The following is a 22,413-nucleotide window of genomic DNA, read 5'->3' on the forward strand; positions in this document are numbered from 1 at the left end:
CTGGGGGGGCTGTAGTAACATATTAAACACAAAATTTGGCAAACAACGTTGTGATTTGTGTCCATGTAATGAAATCCCAATGTGTGATTTAACTCTCTCAGGTGATATTATTGAAAGACTGGACAATGTTTCTGTCTTCAGTACTTCAACAGCTGAGACATACTTATCTCTTTCGGCAGTTCTTCTAGAAATTTCAAACAGCTTTGACACAAAATAACATTTCGTAATTTATCATTTGTTATTGTGACTATAAATTCTGCAACATATAAACATACGAGTATGTTTGTCTTAAAATAATATATTAACAGTCCACAGTACAAAGTTGAGTGATTCTATGCTAACTATTACAAACTAAAAAATGTTCATGTCTATGTGAGATTTGACTTTGTAATGGTGCAAAATCTGGAAGCATTTTATTATTTTGCCATATATTTATATATTGCATATATAGAGAATAAATAGGTGGAATACACTGTTTTTTTTTGCCATTGCACAGACGTATGCAATATTAACTAGACAGTTTTTAATTTTTTTGTTGCAAATGACAAAACAGTGTTGAAAACACATACGTCTATATTAAAACATTAGATATTGACAGTGCAATTTCATTTTCTTTGCCGTTCTTCTCCTAGAGATGCTACACGCCTGCTTTAAAAAGCATTTTTTTCTGTATAAATCTCAATTAGAAGTGTAACAATATAAAGGAGGACAGTTTCTCTCTACAGCCCAACAAACTGTTTCCAGTCCATGTTCTGAAGGTCTTCATTGAAGTTTCTGGCTGTATTCCAAAACTGCAGCTTTTGAGTCGCAGTTATACGATGCATGCTCCACGCTTCAAGATAAACACGTCTAATCTATACAAACTAGTCGGTATCAGTGTTTGCGGTTACAGAGAAAACTAAATACTTCCTTCCCACGCCTGGGAGGATTCATCAAAGTTCATTAGTCATTTGAAGTAAGTGTGCACTAACAGATGTGTGAAGTTTGCCCGACTGTAAATCACAAAGGCAAACTCCGCCGAGCTCTAAATCACAAAACGTGTGACAGAAGTTCTGGGATAGAACCACTTAATAACACGCACAACCGCCATGTCAGACACTGAGAGCTCTGTACAGAGAATTATGATGTGATCTTAAAAAAACGACCAGTGGACTGTGAGGATGAGTGTTCATGGGGCATCAGACGCTGTCTTTTGGGAGGCTAATGGAAATTTGACCTTCTAGCCCTTTAACATTCTGCTGCAAAACAGCAGTGAATATGTATCCCACAATGCATTGCATTTCTAACGTGATGAACCGGATCATCAGCCAATATTTTAACGTCTCTTCTTTTACAAAATTTCCATATGAAACCTAAAAAACACAGGCGCTAAAATAGATGCTACAATGTTTGACACTATGACGCAAAAACTTGGAAATGTTTCAAGCAGACAGAACATCTGCAATCATTCCCTGTCAAACGTAAAGCTGAGATTGAATTTCAGTCAATAACAAAACTGCTTTCTTGAATACTCCTGTAGCTGTCAGAATGTGCGCAAAACCAAATAAAATAATAAAATGCACAATTATTGTTTACAAAATATTTTTAACATGTTTCATGACCTCTTTATATGAGCATCACATAATCCCAACAGCACAAAGCTCTTATGTTAAGTAGCGATGATGTCATGATGTCTGCAGGGCTCCATTCTAAAGCCCATTGCACATTGAGTCCGAAATTTGCGTCCGAAATTTCCGCACGTTAAAAAATAAATACGACCTCACGTTTTGTCAATCACATTTACACACTGCCTCCGATATTTTCGTCCGTCATAAAAAAATTCGGACCGGGTTCGATTTTCTGCGTTTTCCGCATCCGTCAAGCATTTTGAGTGGTCTTTTATAACAATTCAGAGACACCGTACAAACGAGAGGCAAATACGAAAAAACGCACACGAAAATTTCGGACTGTATGTGCAAATACCTTAAATCTCAGAATGACTTCTAATGGGCAGGGTCATTAGATTTGATTGACAGCCCATGGGATCTCCCTCAGAACATCAATTTGAAAGATTTCATGATTATGAAAAGCCTCTTGAAAACCTCTCTGGGTGAGCCACATATTGCTCCATGCTCAGCATGAACAGTGATCATGAACTATAAACATCAGAAATGTTAAACCCATGACAATTCAGGAACTCAAACATCACGGCTACAAAGTCAAATGTTGACCGAGAGCTCTGGAACTGTAGTAAGTCTGGTCATCTTCACAGGTTAGACATTTTGCCGAGACCGGGAGAAAACTGTCACTCAACGTTACATGAACCAAAAACAAAAATGGGCAGCAGTACATGCATATCTCAATTACTTGAGCTGAAGAATGTGAAGTTTTCCAGCGTGGACCCTCCTGGAACAGTCAAACAAAAGCGGCCCCTAATTACTGTTTCTATCTGATGCCCAACATCAAAAACTGTACCAATATGACCCTCATGATTGATGAATGAGGGTTTCATTCTTAAAAACACACAGACATACTCCCTCCCCATGCTATATCGGCCGTATGATCATGATAACATCTCCATTAAGCTCCTACTGATGAAATACTCCCTGTTTTTCATTCCTGTGATGAGGAAAAATGCCAGTCGCAGATGTTAAACTCAAAGCTACGAAAAACAGAACAGTGTAGAAAGTGCTGGACGTCTAACTACATAATATAAACACGTCTGAAGTGAATACGCGTTCTCGTGTCGGAATGCGGAGATTCTCACAGGAGAGGGAAATCACGAATAAGATGTCTTCAGTTTCTCTATTAGCAATGAGAGCAAACGGTGAGCAAAGAGACGCTTTCTAGGTCTCTCAGATTTTTTTCTCTCGGCTGTGGAAAAAATACTGTGCATCTATATTAGAACTTCAGAAGATCTTAATAAAATCTTAAGATTAACTCTATTTCTAAAGTGATAAGGTTTGCAAATATTACAATAAAAACATCAGATTTCAGTATGAAACATTCATATCAACACAATCTCACAGAAATGTGTAACTATTTTACGAGATGTCTAATTTCGTACAATCTTATTAGTACGTTTTAGTATGATTCACATTAGCGCCAGTGACGTTAGGTTGAACTTTTTTATGAGATCGCTAATTTGTATGAATTGTATAATCTTATTCGTATGATTCACATTATAGCGCCAGTGACGTTAGTTTGAAGTATTTTATGAGATCTCTAATTTGTATGAATTCGTACAATCTTATTCGTACAATTAAGTACGATTCACATTAGCACCAGTGACGTTAGGTTTAGGGGTTGGGTTAGGGGAGTGGCTTCGCTTCAATATTGCGTTTTTCTAATAATTGTACATTTTCGTTTGATTCAGATCGTACGAATTCATATAAATTAGCCACCTCGTAAATAGTTACGTATTCCCTTAAGATCGGGTTGTTTACATTCATTTTATCATGCTGTGTTCAACACATTTAGATCTATTGTCTCATGTGTCTAAAAGATTAGTAGAAAAAATATGGATAAATAAATACAACAGAAAAAACTAAACTAAACAACTAACAATAAAAGAAAGCTAGCTTTGAGCAATAAAAATGGTCTCTGCATTTTTTATGCCCTCAAATCTAGTGAGAAAGCTGGAAGGGCCACCACGGCCCCTATGTTTCACAGTTCCATGCCTCCGAATGTTTTTCATGTTGCCGAATGACTCGAAAGCAGAGATTAATTGGTTCGCATTTAAAGCTCGCCTGAGACCGCGCCACTGCGTTTACACAAACAAACATTTACGTGGGAAAGCCAAACTCAGCCTCTGATGCCCGACCAGCGGCTGTCAAGCAAAACCGGACCGGCGCACAAAGCAGCGCAACAATGCGTGTAAATAAACAATCGGCGCCACGTTCGGCATTTTCTTCCATCACACATGCGCGCACAAACGGTGCCTCTCCACGTTCTGGATCAATGGAGTCTGACACGTACCGCACAGGATAAACAGGAATGGAATCCGCAAGACAGCTTAAACTCTCATTTTCTGGGATGAGGGTGGGGGGTTGTAAAGTCGTCTTGCTAAAAAGGTGTCTTTTTACCTTCAGAGGTGGAAAAAAGCACACGCTGACCGGCTCCACACATTCCTAAGGGATTTAAATGACATTTTATGGGGAACGCACAGGCCCAAAGATCATCAGGAGTTTATGGGCAACAATAAACAACTATAAAGTTAAGCCTGAACTACGGAAGCCTGCGACATACGTCCTGTCTCTGAAGATTAGAGCTTTGGCCTTTTTAAACTCTCTCTGACTGTTCCTCTCAACATCTCCAAAGATGACCAAAAATCTGCGATGGCAGATTTAATGCTGGCGGACGTTGGTGGTTCCGATCTCCATTCGTGCTATAAATCAGGAACCTTAAATGTAAACTTTGACCATAGAAAGCACAAGAGTTTTGAGGATTACCTTGTAAGACAATCATTTAAAATAAATGAACTAATGCCATTTAAAACTTCCTAACAGAGTTATTACTGTTTTTATTTTTTGTGTAGTTTTAATAACATTTTAAAATAGCTTTCTTTTTATATCATTATGTTTTTTTATATTTTTAGCTTTTGTGGTAATTTTAGTTAAATGTTGTGTTCCCGTGTATGTATATATATATATATTTGGTTTTTATTTATTTATAATTTTATAAGTTATGTTCAAACCAGTATGACTTCCTTTCTTCAACAAAACACAAAAGAAGATATTTTGAAAAGTGTTGGTAACAGAAAACCGTTGGTCTCCGTTGACTTGCATTAGTTTTGTATCCAAACAATAAAATAAAAGGTTTATTTTCAGCACCAAGAGCATTGCCAAATGTCATTGTAAAAATGACCCCCACAATTGGCATTCGGCACACAAAAAGATAGTCCCGGCCCCAAACTCATTCCATTGGTTGAGCCAAACCAGAGATGGGCACCACTAGGCTACTCGGTCCAGAGTCAAGTCCGGAGCACAGAAGGGCGTATTGAAAGTGCACAGCGATGCCTGGTTTTACTTTGATAAACTTGACGAAAATACAGTCAAGTGCATAACGTGCAGCATCAAGCTGCATATACAAAACATACAAATCTACTACAAATTTGATTCGTTATCATCTTACACTTTGTCTACACCCCACGCGATGCAACGTGGCAAAAGCACAAAGAAACCGTCTGTTTTTGTTGCGTCTCTGCTCAGCGGGCACAGAATTTCTGTTTATAATGGATTCTAGTGTTGTATCTGTACTCGTTTTCCAAACCTGTCCAGTACTCGAAATGAAATATGATCAAAAATGCACATCTCTATGCCAAACAGCAATGTTTGAAAGAGCCACAATATTAAATCTTTACAGGAGAGTCAAACTATACCAATGTCTTTTAATAATCTGCATTTTAATCTGTAATAGAAAAGAATCATTTTTCCAAGTGCTCTAATACATAGATTATTTTGGACAGGTCACACATGTATCCAACATGTGTGTCGTACAAACCTAAGGTTTACTCTCGCTGACCTCTGCCTTCAAAAGTCTTCAGAGCAAACACACTCGTATCTGGACCTTTAGCACCACCCAGGGAGGAGCAGAACCAGAACTCACCGAGCAGAACCAGGCCAGCCCTTTACACCAAAGAAACAGGTCAGAAACAACACGCCTGCAGCTGCACTTTTCAAAACGGTGGCAGTGATGTATGCTTGAAGCAACACAGTATGGTTATAGATCAGATGGAGGGATGGAGTGGCAGGGCATAGATGAGCTGAGGGTGGTTTCTTAAGAGCCGCTATGAGCATAAAATGACTGAGACTATAATGTTTTGTGTATTTGTTTACGCAGGTCATAGTGGGAAGGTTAAGATCTGCTGGGCTCCAGTCATCTCGGGTTTGTTCAAGTTTAAATCCATCTTCAGTCGTAATGATTATACACGCAGAGTGTTTTTTGCCTGAACAATATGACATATTCATGGACCATTTCAAAGCGGAAAACTTACAAGGTGCAGCACAAATTATTTTTCATGTATTTTACACTTTGACAGTCAATTTAAATCTGAAGATAAAATAATAATAAATAACTTCTCCAAGATCCATACTCAGATCCATAGATTCTGCAATGCAACATATCGCTGTTGTCCTTCTGAAACCATGTATCTCCACAATTTATGATTTTTATTTTTTGTCATGAATCATAACTATCAGTCACCCTTTATGTTTGTCAATGGGTTTTCAAATATCTAACCAATAAAAATGATTCAAAAGTGCTTGTCAACTTTGACAACATAGTATGTTATCATTTAAAAAGTGTTTTTCCCTATTCCTGAAAAAAGGTTCATCTGGACATCCAAGGTTTCAGAAGGAGAACAACGATATCCATGTTTAAAAAGTATGGCCATATTTGCATGTACGTTTTGCTTTTAGTTTTGCAAAATAAGCTCAAAATATTCATTTTAACAGATATTTTTTAATAGAAAAACTTTCTTCAGCTGTATTTAGCTAATGAAAGGAAGTCCTAGGCCTATATAGTACACATGGGATGATGTGCGGGTAAGTAAATTATGGAAGAATTTATATGTTTAAGTGAACCACACCTTAAAGCACGAGTCTTCGATTTTGTTTTCGGTTCTGTTTATTATCTTTGTGTTAAACACTCGTAAAAACACAGCTTGGAGAGCAGAGGCCCTTTACATAATTGAGCTTTAATAGAAAAATTGTTGTGTAGTGGACGAAACACTCAGGGTTATTATTTAACCAGCTGTGAAAATATGACTCAGATTTCACTATGAGGAGGAAATATATTCATTACATATTCACAGTCTCTGCCAAAAAGTGATCAGATCTCTGACGGTTGATCGGTCCATTAACTGTTGCGGTGACAGCTTCTCACTGTGTGTTTAATAGATTTAGATTAGAAACACTGAGGTGCCACACCATCAGTTTCAATCTATAAAGCTTTTAGTATCATATCACGAAAATTTGGTGAAAATACTCATTTTAACATATAAGCCATACAACCTAATGCTATTCCCAAAGGAACACACTACGATCCACCTCAAAATGTGTCACACTCTCAACGCTTTGTTATCGTTACACGCTCAGGATGTTCATTCATCCTTATGATGTCTTCACCCTGTTGTAATCTGGAGTGATTGAGGATTCAGGAATACATTCATATGTCTACACGTAAACTTTCACATAAACAGAGAAGATAAATTCTCACTCTCGCCGGCCGCCATCCACCACATGACAAATCCAAGACGAGCACAGGAGTCGATGAAAGGTTGAAGTCGCCGGTAAACAGCCCAATCGGCAGCTGAGCCCTCGATAAGCAGCTCACTGCCCTGAGGGCCAGAGATTGACCCTAGAAGAGCAGTTGTAACTCAGGCTAAGAGGCTTTTGTGGAAGGGTGGATAGTTGGATATAAACGACCCTGGTTGGACAAATGCTAGACGTGCGCACACACACAGGGTGAACCGTCGTGATCGCACCCCTTAATTATAGTTTTTAGTCTGTCAGCGAAGAAACGCAGATCTAAGGCTGAGCTACAAAGGTTTGACCTGCCTTAAAGAGATAATTCACACAAAAAAGTCATCTCTGTCATCATTTACTACAGTAAACTTAACGAAACATTGAAACTAGTAAAAACAAACTTTTTTTTTAGTTCTACTTTTGGTTTGTTATTTACACAAACCTACAGTGGATAGACACAAAGTTACTTTATGAAATATTTTGTGGTGCTTTTTTACAAATGTTCACAACAAACACTGAAAAACTGTAAACTCGCAGAAATTTACTGTTTTTTTTGCATTTATGTATAATGTAAAAACTGTAATTTCATAGAATTTTACTATTACACTGTGTCTACCCCGGACACGACCGGCACACCATGTCTACACCGGACACGACCGCCGCGCCGGATCCAGTGTGGACAAATGTAAAATTACAATGGGTTCTAATGCGTTCTATTATCTTTGGTCGTGCCGCGCCACACACGGTGTTACATTTTACCAATTTTTCAGGTAAAATGTAAAAAAAAACATGTACATTTACAAATTTTCCATGGATAACGTAAAAACCTAATTTTACAGAATTTTTATGTTTTTAACAGATTTTCCAGGTATTTTTGAAATACGGTAAAAAAAACATCATTTACAGAAAAAGTGAAAAAATTAGAAAAAAATTAGAAAAACATGTGAAAAAGCTGCAGGAAAATGACATTTTTTTGGTTTTCAAGATATGAAGTACAAGCAAACTGCTTTACAAGTTATTTCAACTTAATATTTTACATTTTGATAGGTGGTTTAGTTGATGTAACTTTTAAAAACAAGTTGAAATTGCTTAACTTTGATAAGTTGAAGTAAAGACACAGTAAGTTTAAAACAGTAAGTTGAAATGACTTGTAAAACCAATTTGTTTGTACTTAGCAGCAAAAAATATTTTCATTTCATAATATTATGGTCATATTTATTCAGCATCCAAACAACTGAACATACAAGTATGCAATTGCATTGCATATAATATTTCAGATCTCAAGGGAAAGGAATCTATACATTTACATGATTTCATTTATTTTTCAAACTTAACATAAAAAAATGCGTTTTAAGTAGAAGACCACTGAAATGTTACGTTAGATCATTACATGGAACATTGGCTACCTAACAGCCCAAATTATCAGTGCATGGTTTCTCAATTTTACGCATAATGCTCTGTTGTTGTAAAAGTATTTTTATGAGAGGAAGTTATAATCCACTCAATTAGTTCAGCAGATGTGGTGTTTTTTCATACAGTTCTAGTTTTGCAGATAATTTTCCAAGTGTAGGTGTGCCGAGTGTTTCGTGTGTGGGACAAAGAGAAACAAGTTAGATTAATGGACGCCATCTTGTAGCCGCCTCTGAGGAAATCTGTAACATGTTACGCTAATGTGGTGTAGCTAGCCGATATCAATCAAACGCGTTAGTGACATTTAAATAATAATCTGAAACATCTCTCAATGTGTGCAGGAAGAAATAACCATTTATTACACACAAAAGCTGCAAAAAATTGAAAAGGGGGCACTTGGTCCAAAGATGGTTGAATTTGACCTTCGACCTCTATCTCTTTAAAATCATGTTAATGGGGATGTGTGAATAGTGCGAGGAGAACAACTCTGTCTGAATGCGCTTTCACACTTCACAGTTCAAAGCCAGTCTCAGACGGAGACCTCTGGAAGTTCTTCTGAAGAACGCGCCAGCGCTCGGAACGGCCCCTATAACGTCGCTATACGTTTGTGTAGGGAATAAATACACAGGATGAAAAGGAGAAGGCGAACCTTTCTTCTGATGCACATGGAGGACTCCAAATTCAACATTAAGGCTTGAGCCTTAATCCAACTGAATCCAACTATTGTCTTCGGAAGTCAGAGGTTTAGGGAATTATGTTTCAGAGGTCCCAAAGCAACACTGCCTCCTCAAAGTGGTTCTTGTGAGACAAAGACACGAAAAAGCAAAGTGAAAGAGAGAGAATTCTATGATTTCGCATTTGTGGATGCATGCGCCTTAAAGGATTTTATGCGATTGTCCATACAATTAAAAGTCAGATGCCAAAAATAAAGTGCAAGATAATATGGCCATCAAAATGTATAAACACGTATCCTGGTTTTCATTTAACAATAATTTTCAGTTTTACTGAATTTACCATTTGTAGGTACTGTATGTGTTTAGGTAAAATGATCATTTTTGTTTTGTTCTGTGAACTACTAACAAAATTTCTCCCAAATTAAAAAAAATATTGTTTCTATTTTCATTTTTTTGCAGACAATGAAAACTGTAGAAACAGGTATAACGCTCTGTATTTTTTCAGATCTCAAATACTGCAAAGAAAACAAGTTCATGCTCATTTTAAAGCAATAAAACAGTAATATTTGTACATGTACTGTATATAGAACAAGTTTATACAAATGTTTGTGATAACCTTGATTTTTATCACAGTCTTTTTTATCTCTCAGCCTTTCACGCTGTTGGATGACTTTGTGTCTGTCCTGAGGTTTGATTTTGTTGAAATTCAACAGACATTGGACTGGAATGGGCACAATACTTCTAAAAATGCTGATTAAATGAACATTTGGAATGGTCTGCTGTATATGAAAAAATGAAAGATAAATAGGTCAAAATTATTAACTGGTTACTTGGCTTAGACCTGTTAATCTCCCAAATCTGTTTCTGAGGAAGTATCACGTCGAGCACTGTCACTGAATTGATTTATCATACAAGATCTGACAGAAACAGGCTTTAGAGATTTACAACACCAATATAAACCTAAAGTTCAGAGGTCACTGCATGCTGCAGAATTAATGTGCAACATAACACAACACGCACACACCTGACGAACTTCATAAATTGGTTCTTAACTTGAGTTTGTGCAAATGTCCAATGTATTCTTGTTTTTTCCGGTCTGAGTGTCCCCAAAGCCCCTTTAAGGTAAGTCAGTTCACTTAGCGGTCGTCTTGGCAACACTCCCAGGCAGCTATTTTCTAGTCATTCAAATACAGCTTCTGTCTCCTTGAATAAAGAAAGACTGACTTTAGCAAGAAAGTTTCTTTAACACTCGTTAATAAAATCGGACAACAATGGTACAGTATCAAAAATACAGACTGTACATCAAACCTGGCCAAACAATTTTTTCCAGTTTGGTCCAGCTAATGCACATCCCAGAGCAAAATCGAGTGTTTTAACAAAAAGACGAAACCTTCGTTTCTACACCTGCCATGTTAAGCGTTTTGATTTATTGCATTTAATTCTCTTTTAGTGGTTGGACTCCTAAAAAAAAAACGTCTGCTCAGCATATGCTCAAAGGAATGAGTATTTATTCCCCTAGGAAAAGTTGTTTTTTTCAATGAGCGTCTATGCTTATGGATTACACGACTGCTCTAATATACAGCAGAGGATTGAAGTTTCCAGATACGTGAAATTTAGTAAGATCCATTAAAGCCAAACAATACAGACTACAAGCCAGTTGTGATTCATTTGGCTGCCGTTTGTGAATTGTGTGTTCGATTCATGTCCCGGGCAGCTGTTCATATGTCACAACCGTGACAGTAATCATAGATGTGATCTTGTAACGGTTAATTGTTTCTGGGATTGGATGTGTATTGTGAAATGTGTTTAAACAGGCATGGATTTTTCCTTACAAGTTTCACAGAGCTATGACTCTTTACCTTATAGAGTCAACTAAACGTTTTTACATTTTCCAGAGAAAATACAAGTCGACCATACTGATGAGAACCTGCCGTCACAATGTTTGGTGAAGATGGCTGCAAAGTGGTAACTAGTGTGTTCTGGGATGTTTTACTTTTACACAATGGCTTCTCCTCTCCACATGGACGGAGAGGCAATTGTGTCTTGAATATTGGGGTAAGAAAAATGAGCTAAAACAGAAGCTACATCTACTTCAACACATAGCACTTTTTTGGAAAGTTTTTGTGAAATAACTACTAGAACTAGCTTGATCAATCAAATCATCCGTCTCTCAACAGAAAACTGACAGTATGTGTGGATGGCTGAGATTACTGGCGCCAGATAGAAAACAGAAATCTGAGATAATCCCCGTCTGATAGCGGCTCTGTCTATTGTTGGAGTACATCACTGTTTATTATTGATTCTGTAGAACAGATAACCAGAGATTGTGTAAACCAAGACCGACTGCCTGCATTTTTACGTTCGTATAAAACAAACATCAGCCAAATTCGTTCCAATATTTTACACTCAAAGTGTTTTTGCACTTCTGCACGAATACAAAGATATTAGATGAAAGTATTTTCTAAATTAAAGTGGGAACATTTAGTATTTATTTTCAGTTTTTCTGAAGTTACTATTTATAGGTATGTGTATAGGTAAAGTTATCATTTAATTGTGAACTACTAACGATATTTCTCAAAAACAAAAACAAAATGTTTCTGTTTGCATTCAATTGCACGAAAGGAAAGGTATTTTTTCAGACCTCAAACACTGCAAAGAAAACAAGTTCATATTTTCATATTCACTTTTAAGCAATATGACAGTATTTGTACATGTATTTAAGAAAAGTTAAAAAGCAAATGTTATGTGATAACTTTTATCACAGTTTTCACGTGTCTTGCCATACGTCAGCCATTCACATTGCTGTTGGATGACTTTATGTCACTCCCGAGGTTTGATTTATTGAAATCAAACAGACAGTGAACTGAAATGGCCACAATACATCTAGAAATTCTGATTAAATAAAAAGTGGCTGGATATTTATTCATCCTAATCACATGCAATATAGACCGCATAGTTGACATTTGTCATTTTCCAATGTTAAATCTAATTTATGAAAAAGGTGCTATTCGTTTTTTTGCAAAAAAATATGTATCAATTAAAAAAATAATCGAACATACAGTATTTATATTCAATTAATATAAACGACTGAAAAAATATGAAGTCATTTTTATTAAACGTTAAAAACAGGCCCCAAAGACGACACAAGGGTTAAATGCCTTGTACGTCTCAATTAATGTCAACAAAAATAAAAACGAAACTGTTAGCATGTTATCAAACTACAACCATGAAAACATGTGTACCGCACATGGCAGTCTGTGAAAATGTCAATCGATTTTAAACATCAAACCTGTGTTTAAATCTCATAAATAGCACTTAAACGCATCTTAATCCAGCTTTTAAACGTCATACAAAATGTCAACATTTGCAAATCTGCGTCGTCTTATGCACTTTCGTACACATCTTAAGCAAACACATTAAACGGACAACTCAAAACATACGTGTTCAGGGAACGGTTTACCATATAAAGTCCAGTAGCAGTTGGCCTGCGCTTTACCTCCAGCACTGGTTCAACACAAGCTCATGTTCGGTTATGGGTGCACGGCGATCTCGTGTGTAAATATTTGCCCCCCCCCGAAAGGATCATTAGCGTCAGGTTATGAATCAAAAAACTCATTAAGAGGAAGAGTAAATAAACAACAGTGAAACCAGGTGGAGGGACGCGCGTGCCCGCGCAAGAGTCTATATTTCAATCAGCACACCAGAGCCGCTGCACCAACACACCCTCAGCACTACCTGAGAGTATTTTTCTTGTTCGGGGCAGTAAAACGTGTCTGGTAGGAAGTCATTAAGATGATGTGTTATCTGAGCTCCAGATGAGTTTGGAGTGTTTATTCTCCGCTGGTTTAACCGACTGTCTGATTGCAGATACATTCGAAAAAATATGCTCATGTTAAGTTATGATCCATTTATCAGCAAACACAACAAACCATTTCGGGCGACCCTGTGACCCCCCTCGCGCTGTGTAAGTGGTTCTTGAATGACTTTAAACCTTTGAAAGATCTCGAGTTGGTCTTTTAAAGATCCCAGTACCACAGCTATGAGACCCTTCACCTCGTGAGATGACGGTTAAAGCCGTCTTGACAGGGGTCAGGGAAAAGTTAAGGCAAATCGCAAGCCCTCGAACGTGTTTGTCGGCGTGAAAAAAACAAACATTTAGCTGAGCACAAAAGCCACTCCATTTCGGAGGCAGCTGCTGTGAAGAGTTTACAAAGGCTTTGGGAGTGCATGGTGGTCTCCAAGCCCCATCACACATATTGATCAGGATCAACGTTGTCGTTTCACCTGCCGAAAACCTCCAGTTGATCTTTCAATCCTGAGGCCGATTACCACATTGCACTATCCATCCCTACTAAAACCAGCTTCCAGGTTTGACCTGGTTTTCCTGCAAGGACAGCGTTGATGTTATTCCCTCTATTTCCTCTCCACCCCCTTCTCTTCTGTTTTATTCCCGTCATCATCTCAGCGGGAGCATTCCTGCAGGTTTAACGACACTTGTCGTGAGACAGCGGGTCAGGAATTTAATGATGAAAGTCTGGATGACGGGGGGATGGGGTCGGTGGTCACTCTACCTCCATCACCTCTTTCTCCACGCCGGTGAGTTTATCTGTCAGCAGATGGCTAACCCACCCGCACACTGTTGACTCAGGCTGAGACACACAACAAACGGAGAATTCACCTCGGGCTCAGAGCCGCTCACCCGTGTCCGAGGCTGAACGTGTCATTCACTTTTAGCCATCAATGGTTCTGTCACAAATGGCGCACTTAAACTTTGCGGTCCTTCTGTGGGTCAATATCACAAGAACGATTCCCATCCTAGCGCCTCTTTTGCTGATTTAGCAACGTCTGAATCTGGCTCAAATGTGTTTTCCAAAATTGCAAAATGAGACAAGTGATGACCTTCAGTCTGATTATCGAGGTATAACATGAATGTTTATAACGGTGTACGCTAGAAAGAAAGAAAGAAAGAAAGAAAGAAAGAAAGAAAGAAAGAAAGAAAGAAAGAAAGAAAGAAAGAAAGAAAGAAAGAAAGAAAGAAAGAAAGAAAGAAAGAAAGAAAGAAAGAAAGAAAGAAAGAAAGAAAGAAAGAAAGAAAGAAAGAAAGAAAGAAAGAAAGAAAGAAAGAAAGAAAGAAAGAAAGAAAGAAAGAAAGAAAGAAAGAAAGAAAGAAAGAAAGAAAGAAAGAAAGAAAGAAAGAAAGAAAGAAAGAAAGAAAGAAAGAAAGAAAGAAAGAAAGAAAGAAAGAAAGAAAGAAAGAAAGAAAGAAAGAAAGAAAGAAAGAAAGAAAGAAAGAAAGAAAGAAAGAAAGAAAGAAAGAAAGAAAGAAAGAAAGAAAGAAAGAAAGAAAGAAAGAAAGAAAGAAAGAAAGAAAGAAAGAAAGAAAGAAAGAAAGAAAGAAAGAAAGAAAGAAAGAAAGAAAGAAAGAAAGAAAGAAAGAAAGAAAGAAAGAAAGAAAGAAAGAAAGAAAGAAAGAAAGAAAGAAAGAAAGAAAGAAAGAAAGAAAGAAAGAAAGAAAGAAAGAAAGAAAGAAAGAAAGAAAGAAAGAAAGAAAGAAAGAAAGAAAGAAAGAAAGAAAGAAAGAAAGAAAGAAAGAAAGAAAGAAAGAAAGAAAGAAAGAAAGAAAGAAATCTGTTTGTAACCAAACAATTCTGGTTCACCATTGACTATTATTGTAGGAAAAACATCTACCATGTTAGTAAATGGTGTTCCAAAACCCACATGCTTAAAAAAATATTTGTTTGTGTTCAACAGAACAAATACATTTTTATATGTTTAAAACAACTTGATGAACTATGATGACAGAATTAAAATTTTGGATGAATATAGACCATTTCATCAGACGCACACGCGCCTGACCCCCAGTTAACTTGCAGTTTGTGTTTGGCCTGTGTCTAATAATAAAGCTATTTATATTTGATTTAATTTATGTTAATATTAATTTGCATTATTATTTCATTGTATTATAATTGTACTTAAATGATTTGTAGAATTTTGTTGTATGTTCAATTTATTAAATAAACAATTTGTTGAATGGGTCCTGTAGTTTGGTTGCATTTAAAGAAACCGTATATATTCAAAATATTGGAGAGACAAGTTTAGCTAAGTAACACTTCTTCTCTGTTTCTTTTGCTTGTTATCAGAAATAATCTACAGGCACTCTATTGTTTGTGAATGTGTACCGGAAGTTACGTTGGGGTCAAAAAAGTGTGCATGCGCAGTAACGGTTGTTTATGTTGTTAAGATGTTCATTAATGACAAACGTTGTCATATGTTCGCCATTCAATCTCAGAGCTCTTATTAAAGAGATCTTATCTGTAAATTTGGTTTCCTATGTGAGGTAAAACATCCTTAATAAAAATTAAACAAAATATGGTTTAAGGTCTAAAACTTTAGCATGATAAACAAGATGTGGTCAGTCAAATATCTTTGGGAAGATCCCTTTTGGCAAGAGCATCACCAGAGAAACGTACAGTATCATGGAAACATTAACCTGAAAGCCAAGGTCACCATCAGCAGCTATATTTGGTTCAATTTTATCAGTCACAGTTACACACTCCAGGGAATGAGAACTAATCTGGCCTTGGATGGAGGGAAAAATTAGAAAGAGTTGTTTATAGATGGGAAGCATTGGGAATTATTGCTGTGGGGATTAGTTATGCTCAATACCAGAGCGCCAATTTATCTGCCATAGCGACTACATGCCCAAACGTCTTGATGTCTGAACCTTCCAATGCCTATTTTTAGTAGGACCAGCTTGTGGGTCAAATCTCATGTTCACCGTTTGCATACCACTTGGAAAATCAATGAGAGGCGCATCCTTCCCTTGATGGATGGATGGCAGTTCACCTCAGAGAGTTCAAGCATGCCAACCTCTAGATCTCCTTAAGGGCAAACCCTTTTTCAAGAGACGGAAAGTTTGTGGGGGGGTAGAGAATGTCACTAAGGGGCTCATAAAATGGAATATCAGAAGCCAAAAATATTCAATCAGATACAAATATATCATTTCCCAATGATGTTTCACATGAGATCTGATGAAGGTGGTGTTTACATTAGCCTGTGGTCCTACAAAAACGCCGTTTTAAAACAAAATCGATCCTTGTTTATACTGCCGCTTCCACATGCATTTTAGAAAAAATGTGCATTTACACTACACTACCGAAAACGCATGTCACATGACCATTGAGACACGCTGGGCATGCGCACATAAATGTAAACCGTTGTATGGGCATACATAAGTTGGTTGTTGATGACAGTTGGTTATAGTCCCAGACCGACCTGTACAAAATGAACACGATGGCGAGGAAAAGCAAGGACGTCTTCGCGTGGATAACGTTAGATGAGGTAATCCATGTTATTAGGCTTGTTTGATTTCATCCGGCGCCACGCAGACCGATCGACGGATGACATCGCAGTACTGAGTGAGCCATCTAAAAGCATACGGCTCTCGATTCTCTCTCGCGTTGCTGTAATGTCACCGTGTCGATCCGTGTATGCAGTGCAACTTGAAGTTAAACATGCCTGTTGTTTACGCGGTCCTTGCGAGGCTGGTCATTGTCGCCTTCAGGTTGCGTAATGGCTCAGACAACAGAGGCTTAACGAATCAGTGAAGCAAACGCAATGATACTGATGACCCAATCAGTAAGCGAATGTGGGCAATCACGCCTACGTATACTAAAGTCTGCGTTTTCGTCCATTTACACAGACACGCGACCCCAGAGTTTTCAAACTAAAACGGGGTCTGCAGCGTTTCCAAAAGTGTAAACGCCAGGCGTAACTGAAGCAAAAGGTTTTAGTATAAACGCCGCCTAAAAAGACTGATTGTTGGAACGACAGATTGTGTAAGTGACAAAGATTTGAGGGAATCTTTTTCTTTCCAATCAAACATAGAGCAATAATAATATTCTACTACCAATAAGAGAACTTGATTTAGATTCGCTTTGAGGCTAAAAATATCTTCAGCGTTTACGCTGATGTAATTTAAAAGCACAGACAGGAAGTATGGTGTCTGTAAGATGTCCTGGTGAGCCTCTTGTTTCGCTCTTGTTGGCCTTGCTTTGTTGGTTTCCAATGAAGCAGGCACTTCACCATCTGTTCCTGCATTCAGAGGAACACGAGCCCTGAAGTCTGACCCCAAGGCCTGGGATGCGGGGTCGTAGAGGACGGCGCCGGACAATGGTTTGGCCACATGACCCTCTTAAAAACTTCAAAAACGCTCCAGCGCTAACAGCCCGGACTCATCACCTTACGGCTTCGCATCGAGAAAACGGGGAGAGAGTGTGGGGAGGGGTGGCAGGAAAAACCCTCGCCAGCGACTGTTCATCAAACCGCATCTAAGAGGTGCAGGAAGATTGAAAAGAACGGACCCGAGGAATGCACGCTAACAATGGCAGAGAAAAAATGTGAAATTAATTTAGTTAGAGAGACTGTGGGGTCAAGAGAAAGATGATGTGGACGAGATGAAGGACAATAGCTTGTTTAAAAACAACATCCTCTTGCACATTAAATATGTTGGAACGGGTTGCGGTTCTTAATAAAAAGACAATCGGTGAGTCTGAAAGGACAAGTACAAACAAAACTGGAGCCATAAGGATTCTGTACTTGAAACTGTTTTCTAAGAAAAAAGCTAGTCAATTTACCACAGCCAAGCTACAGTACGTAAAAAAGTAGTAAAATGTTTTTTCCGATAACTTATGTAGTTCGCTACAATATTTCAGACAAATCATTTTAAGTGTATAAATATTGCATGATATATTTTTTACAACAAATGCAACTAAAATAGACTGAAAACATCCCTATTTTTAACAAATGCTGTTGTTCATCATGTTATTAACTTTAAGACATTTTGGGATTACATGAAGCGCGAAAGTTATACAGTTGCGTTTACATCTGGCAACCATCTTTAGGGCAGCCTCAATCAGACGTAAATCCCTCCTCTTGTTCTCCAGCCGTCTGACTCGGAGTGGATCATGTTTTGAGTGTTTGCTCAGAAACGCTGGGTGTTGAGAGACTGACATTTTAATAATGCTTATAGGTGCCATTACAGTCAAAATGGCCGCCAGAGTTTTGGAAACCAGCCAGCATCAGTGAAACTACCCACAACCCCCCAAAACATGAAAGTAAACATCTGTAATGTAGAAAAACACTACTGTTGGACACAAAATGATCACTATGAAAGAAGAGGGTTTTCTTTAGATGTTGTCTACCTATTAAAAAAAAAGTAACGCATCAGATTTAATTTCAAACTTGCGCAACATTAAAGCTGTGATGTGTAACTTTTTTAAATAAAGTTAACTGAGAGGTGTTGGGTACATTTTCGCAGGAAAAGTCAGTTTGACGTCATTTAACTTAATAAATAAGTACGTAAGGTAACCTGCAATTTTAAGTTTCAGACAGAGATGGCGATAGAGAGGCAAAAATTACGGATTGCAGCTTTAATGTCCAACATTTTAGCAATTCATCTATATGTAGAAAAATCATACCCTTAATGACAAAATAATGTCACAAAAAAAATAATTCTAGTCAACGTAATATGAAAGCTCGATTATTTTCAAGTCACCTGAAACGTCATAAATATTACAGCAGTGACCATACAGCATTTTTTTCTCCGCTTTGCTTCAAAAGCCTTTCAAGATAATTGCACATCCACAGAAACGTGTCAAAAGCACTAAAGCTACACGGATAAATTTATCACTCAAAGGCGCATCGCACAGAAATGACTCTATTCAGACAAAAGAAACCCCCTAAATATCACCCTAAACTGAATATCTAAATCAAATGCAATCACCATCCATAATGTAAAACTGCCAATAATTATTTTCCTAAAGTAGAGCACGCATTTAAAAAACAGACCAACGGGTCAAAGACCAGCACGTCCTACAGATAAGACTCATCATTGACTGCAGTAGGAATGAGAGCAGCCCTGTCTGCGCTAGGCAAACGTTGCTGCAACTCATCAGCAACACCTGCTTCCAATTGAAGGTTCTTGGCTGAGCAGGAGGAAGTTCCCCCTCGTCGATTATATCACAAAAATGTGCTTTTAATGTGCCTGAGTGCAATCCTCTATTACAGCGCTGATGGGGAAATCTAACGTTCCGTGATGAGTCTCATTTTTCTTTGTTTGATAAAGGGAGCGCGAAGCATATCGACTCTGAGGTTTGGTTTGTGGGTCCTAACCACAAATAGGCAAGGACGTTTACGGGACAAATATTAGCTTGTGTCAACAACGGTGTCAAAAGAATCTGCCATCACCTTTCCACCTGACTGAATTTCTCTGTTTTTTTATGATAAGGTAAAAACTGCAGGAGTGGAAAACAAATGGTTGATTAAGTAATTTAAGGTAACATTCCTAAGCTTTAGAGATGCATCTACGCTTGCTCAGAATATTTTTGGAGCAAAAAAGATTTTTTATATATTTTCTTTAGCTTATTTGCTTTGTTAATTTCTACATTTTCTAAATATTCTGCATACACTGTAAAAAAAAAGCCAGTGAAAAAAAGCTGAGTCGCCATTTTTTTCCTGTAAAATTTCAGTCCCCTTGTGTATCTTGTAAATTTGCTGTCTTTTCCTGTAATTTGATGGTTTTTGACAGTATTTCAAAAATACGTAAAAATATGTTAAAACAGTGTATGCTATTTTCAGAATTTCACTATTTGAAATAACTTTAAATAGTCAAACATGTTATTTTGCTTATTAAAATTGCTTAAGGGTTAAAAAAAGGAATCATCCAAGATTACATTTTCTTAAAAGTCTGCCGTTCATGCACATATGCTTCGTGTTTGTCAGCTATTAAAACGCAACATGTTACAAGTGTGTGGTGTGCATCCCGGTTTTGGCGAACTCAACGTTGTAAAATCACCCCTGTCAGTTAAAACTAATCCTACACTCCGGTTGCTACGTTTCCACCAACAAGGAACAAAACACGAACGATTACCCCGACGAGGAACTAAAGTTGATGTCATGCGCCCCGTCTCGGCCTGCCACGATCTTTACCAAACGTCAGTCATGAGGGAATCTCGGCGCAGCATTCCCCAAATGATTTCTCCATTACCTTTTATTTCCACTGACAGTCCGTAATCAGCCGGCGCATTTAACGTCACCATTTTGTCACGCCGAATTTGCTCAAGTAGATTTATGTGGTCTGGACCTCAAATTTGTAAGATCAAGACCTCCAGCGTCCAAACGGTTTCATCTTTAGAGGTCCACCCCACACCCTGTCCTACCTTAGCTGTGCTCCCTCACATTGGGCACCACAAACAATGAGCCCCCTGCCCCCCCTACACCGGGGTCCATGGAGATGGAGCAAAATTCAAAATATGCACTTGACAAATACAGCCGTCTGCAGAATGAACGTGAGAGTTGTGTGTCAGTGGGGCAGAACGTGAGCATTGCGTCTGACAGAAAGAAAAAGAAAATCACATTGGGGAGCTGCCAGATTTAGTCACAATGCTGCAAAGTCAACATTTTCTCCGTCATTTAGAGGTTTTTTTCTCACAATGTACAAGGAAATTCAAAGAAAAGTGTCCTTTGATGAAATGGCCACAGGACAAAGCTATTAGAAAAAAGCATCCGGATCACGTTTCTTGACATTCGAAACTGTTTATTTGTTTATTTTATTTACTGCTTTTTACAGATCAAAATTCTTCATCTTTTATTCACCCTCATGTCATTCCAAACCTGTATGACCTTCTTTTCTTCGGCAGAACACAAAAAAAAAACATTTTGAAGAATGTTGGTGCCCGAACATTGGCTCCCATTGACTTCCATTCTATAAACACAAACCACTGAGACGTTTCTCAAAATATCTTCTTTTGTGTCGCACAGCAAAAAGAGTCACGGACAGGTTTTGAATGACATAAATGATGACAAATTTTATAACTATCCAGCCAAAAAAAAGAACATTTCTGTTCTTTGTAAACCTGGTCTGGGAGACCTGATCAGATCGGGTCTATAGGGGGTCCCTCATACAGTCTTGACAGGAACCAGCTGAGACTCCCGGTGAGGTGTTAAACTGATAACTACCCCCAACACCGAGACCCCCCAGTCAACTGTTTACACAGGATGGACTTTCCCTTATCACTTCTACATCTGCATACTTAATACAGTGCACATACTGAGCCTAGCAAACCTTCAGTTCTTTGTTTTGCTTTTCAAATAAAACTGTGCGGCAAGACATTTTTCATCTCACTAAAATGTATTTGTTTTTAAACGTTTCGTTGCAAACAAAAAAGAAACGTTCTCTAGTTGGGCAGCTTGTTATATGTTCAATAGATGGTGATTGCTTTATTATGCTATGAAATAGCGAACGCCAGCAGAGGGAAACCTTTTATCTCTTTCATGTCCTCCCTCTTTTCAAAAAGTTGCCCGACAAACATCTCAGCATCTCATTTCAGACCTAATAAACTACTCTTCTATGTTTGACTCTGTTAAAGAGTGTATTACAGAAACAGATCCTGCCAAACCTCAGGGTTTGTTTTGTCAGGCTTGATCGCTAGACACACCTGCCTCTAGACGTCTTTGGACGACGGTACAATTGATTTTGAGTCCTACTTGTAAATGTTTACTGTTCTGTAAGTTCGCGTTTTTTAGTTTTAGTTGCTTTAGTATGTTTAATGTATTTTGTATTAGCTGTGACGACAAATTAATGTAAATAATCTCCTTGTGTCACTGACTGAGATGTTGAAAAAACAAAAGTCCATCATCACGTTCATTAAAGTTTGCACTTAATGGAAACCAACACTGTAAAACCAAAAGAAAATACTTAAACAGATGAGCGATAGAAAACTACTATACAAACATATGAAAAAAAAATGCAGTTAATAGTGTAATTCTCAGGCTGCACTTTATCAAACAGACCTTTAAACTATATGGAACATGAATATGTATTTGTAAGAACCAGATGCTGTGTATTAACATCATACAAATGTAATAGAAAAAGATGCAAATAAACAAAAACAAGAAGTGATTTATATACCGTCATGCATCATGCGTTAGTCTTTGGTGTCCGTCAGCTCTTTCTGAGAACAAAGTGAAGGAAAACGTTTCTGTGAAACACGAAACCCGGAGATGTGAAACGTGCCCTCTGCCCTCTAAAGTGATACAAGTTG

The 22,413-nt window shown here is 37.8% G+C and overlaps 1 protein-coding gene across 1 annotated transcript in view; it reads right to left on the minus strand.

Annotated features, from left to right (window-relative positions):
* Positions 1-22,394, minus strand: part of si:dkey-246e1.3 (uncharacterized) — a 45,290-nt gene extending 22,896 nt beyond the window's left edge. Inside the window, exon 1 of the mRNA XM_057326104.1 lies at positions 22,281-22,394. The gene's annotated coding sequence lies outside the window, so the exon portion shown is untranslated. The remainder of the gene's footprint in view (positions 1-22,280) is intronic.
* Positions 22,395-22,413: the final 19 nt, after the last annotated feature.

The sequence above is a fragment of the Triplophysa rosa genome, linkage group LG25 (assembly GCF_024868665.1).
Source record: "Triplophysa rosa linkage group LG25, Trosa_1v2, whole genome shotgun sequence".
Lineage (NCBI taxonomy): Eukaryota > Metazoa > Chordata > Actinopteri > Cypriniformes > Nemacheilidae > Triplophysa > Triplophysa rosa.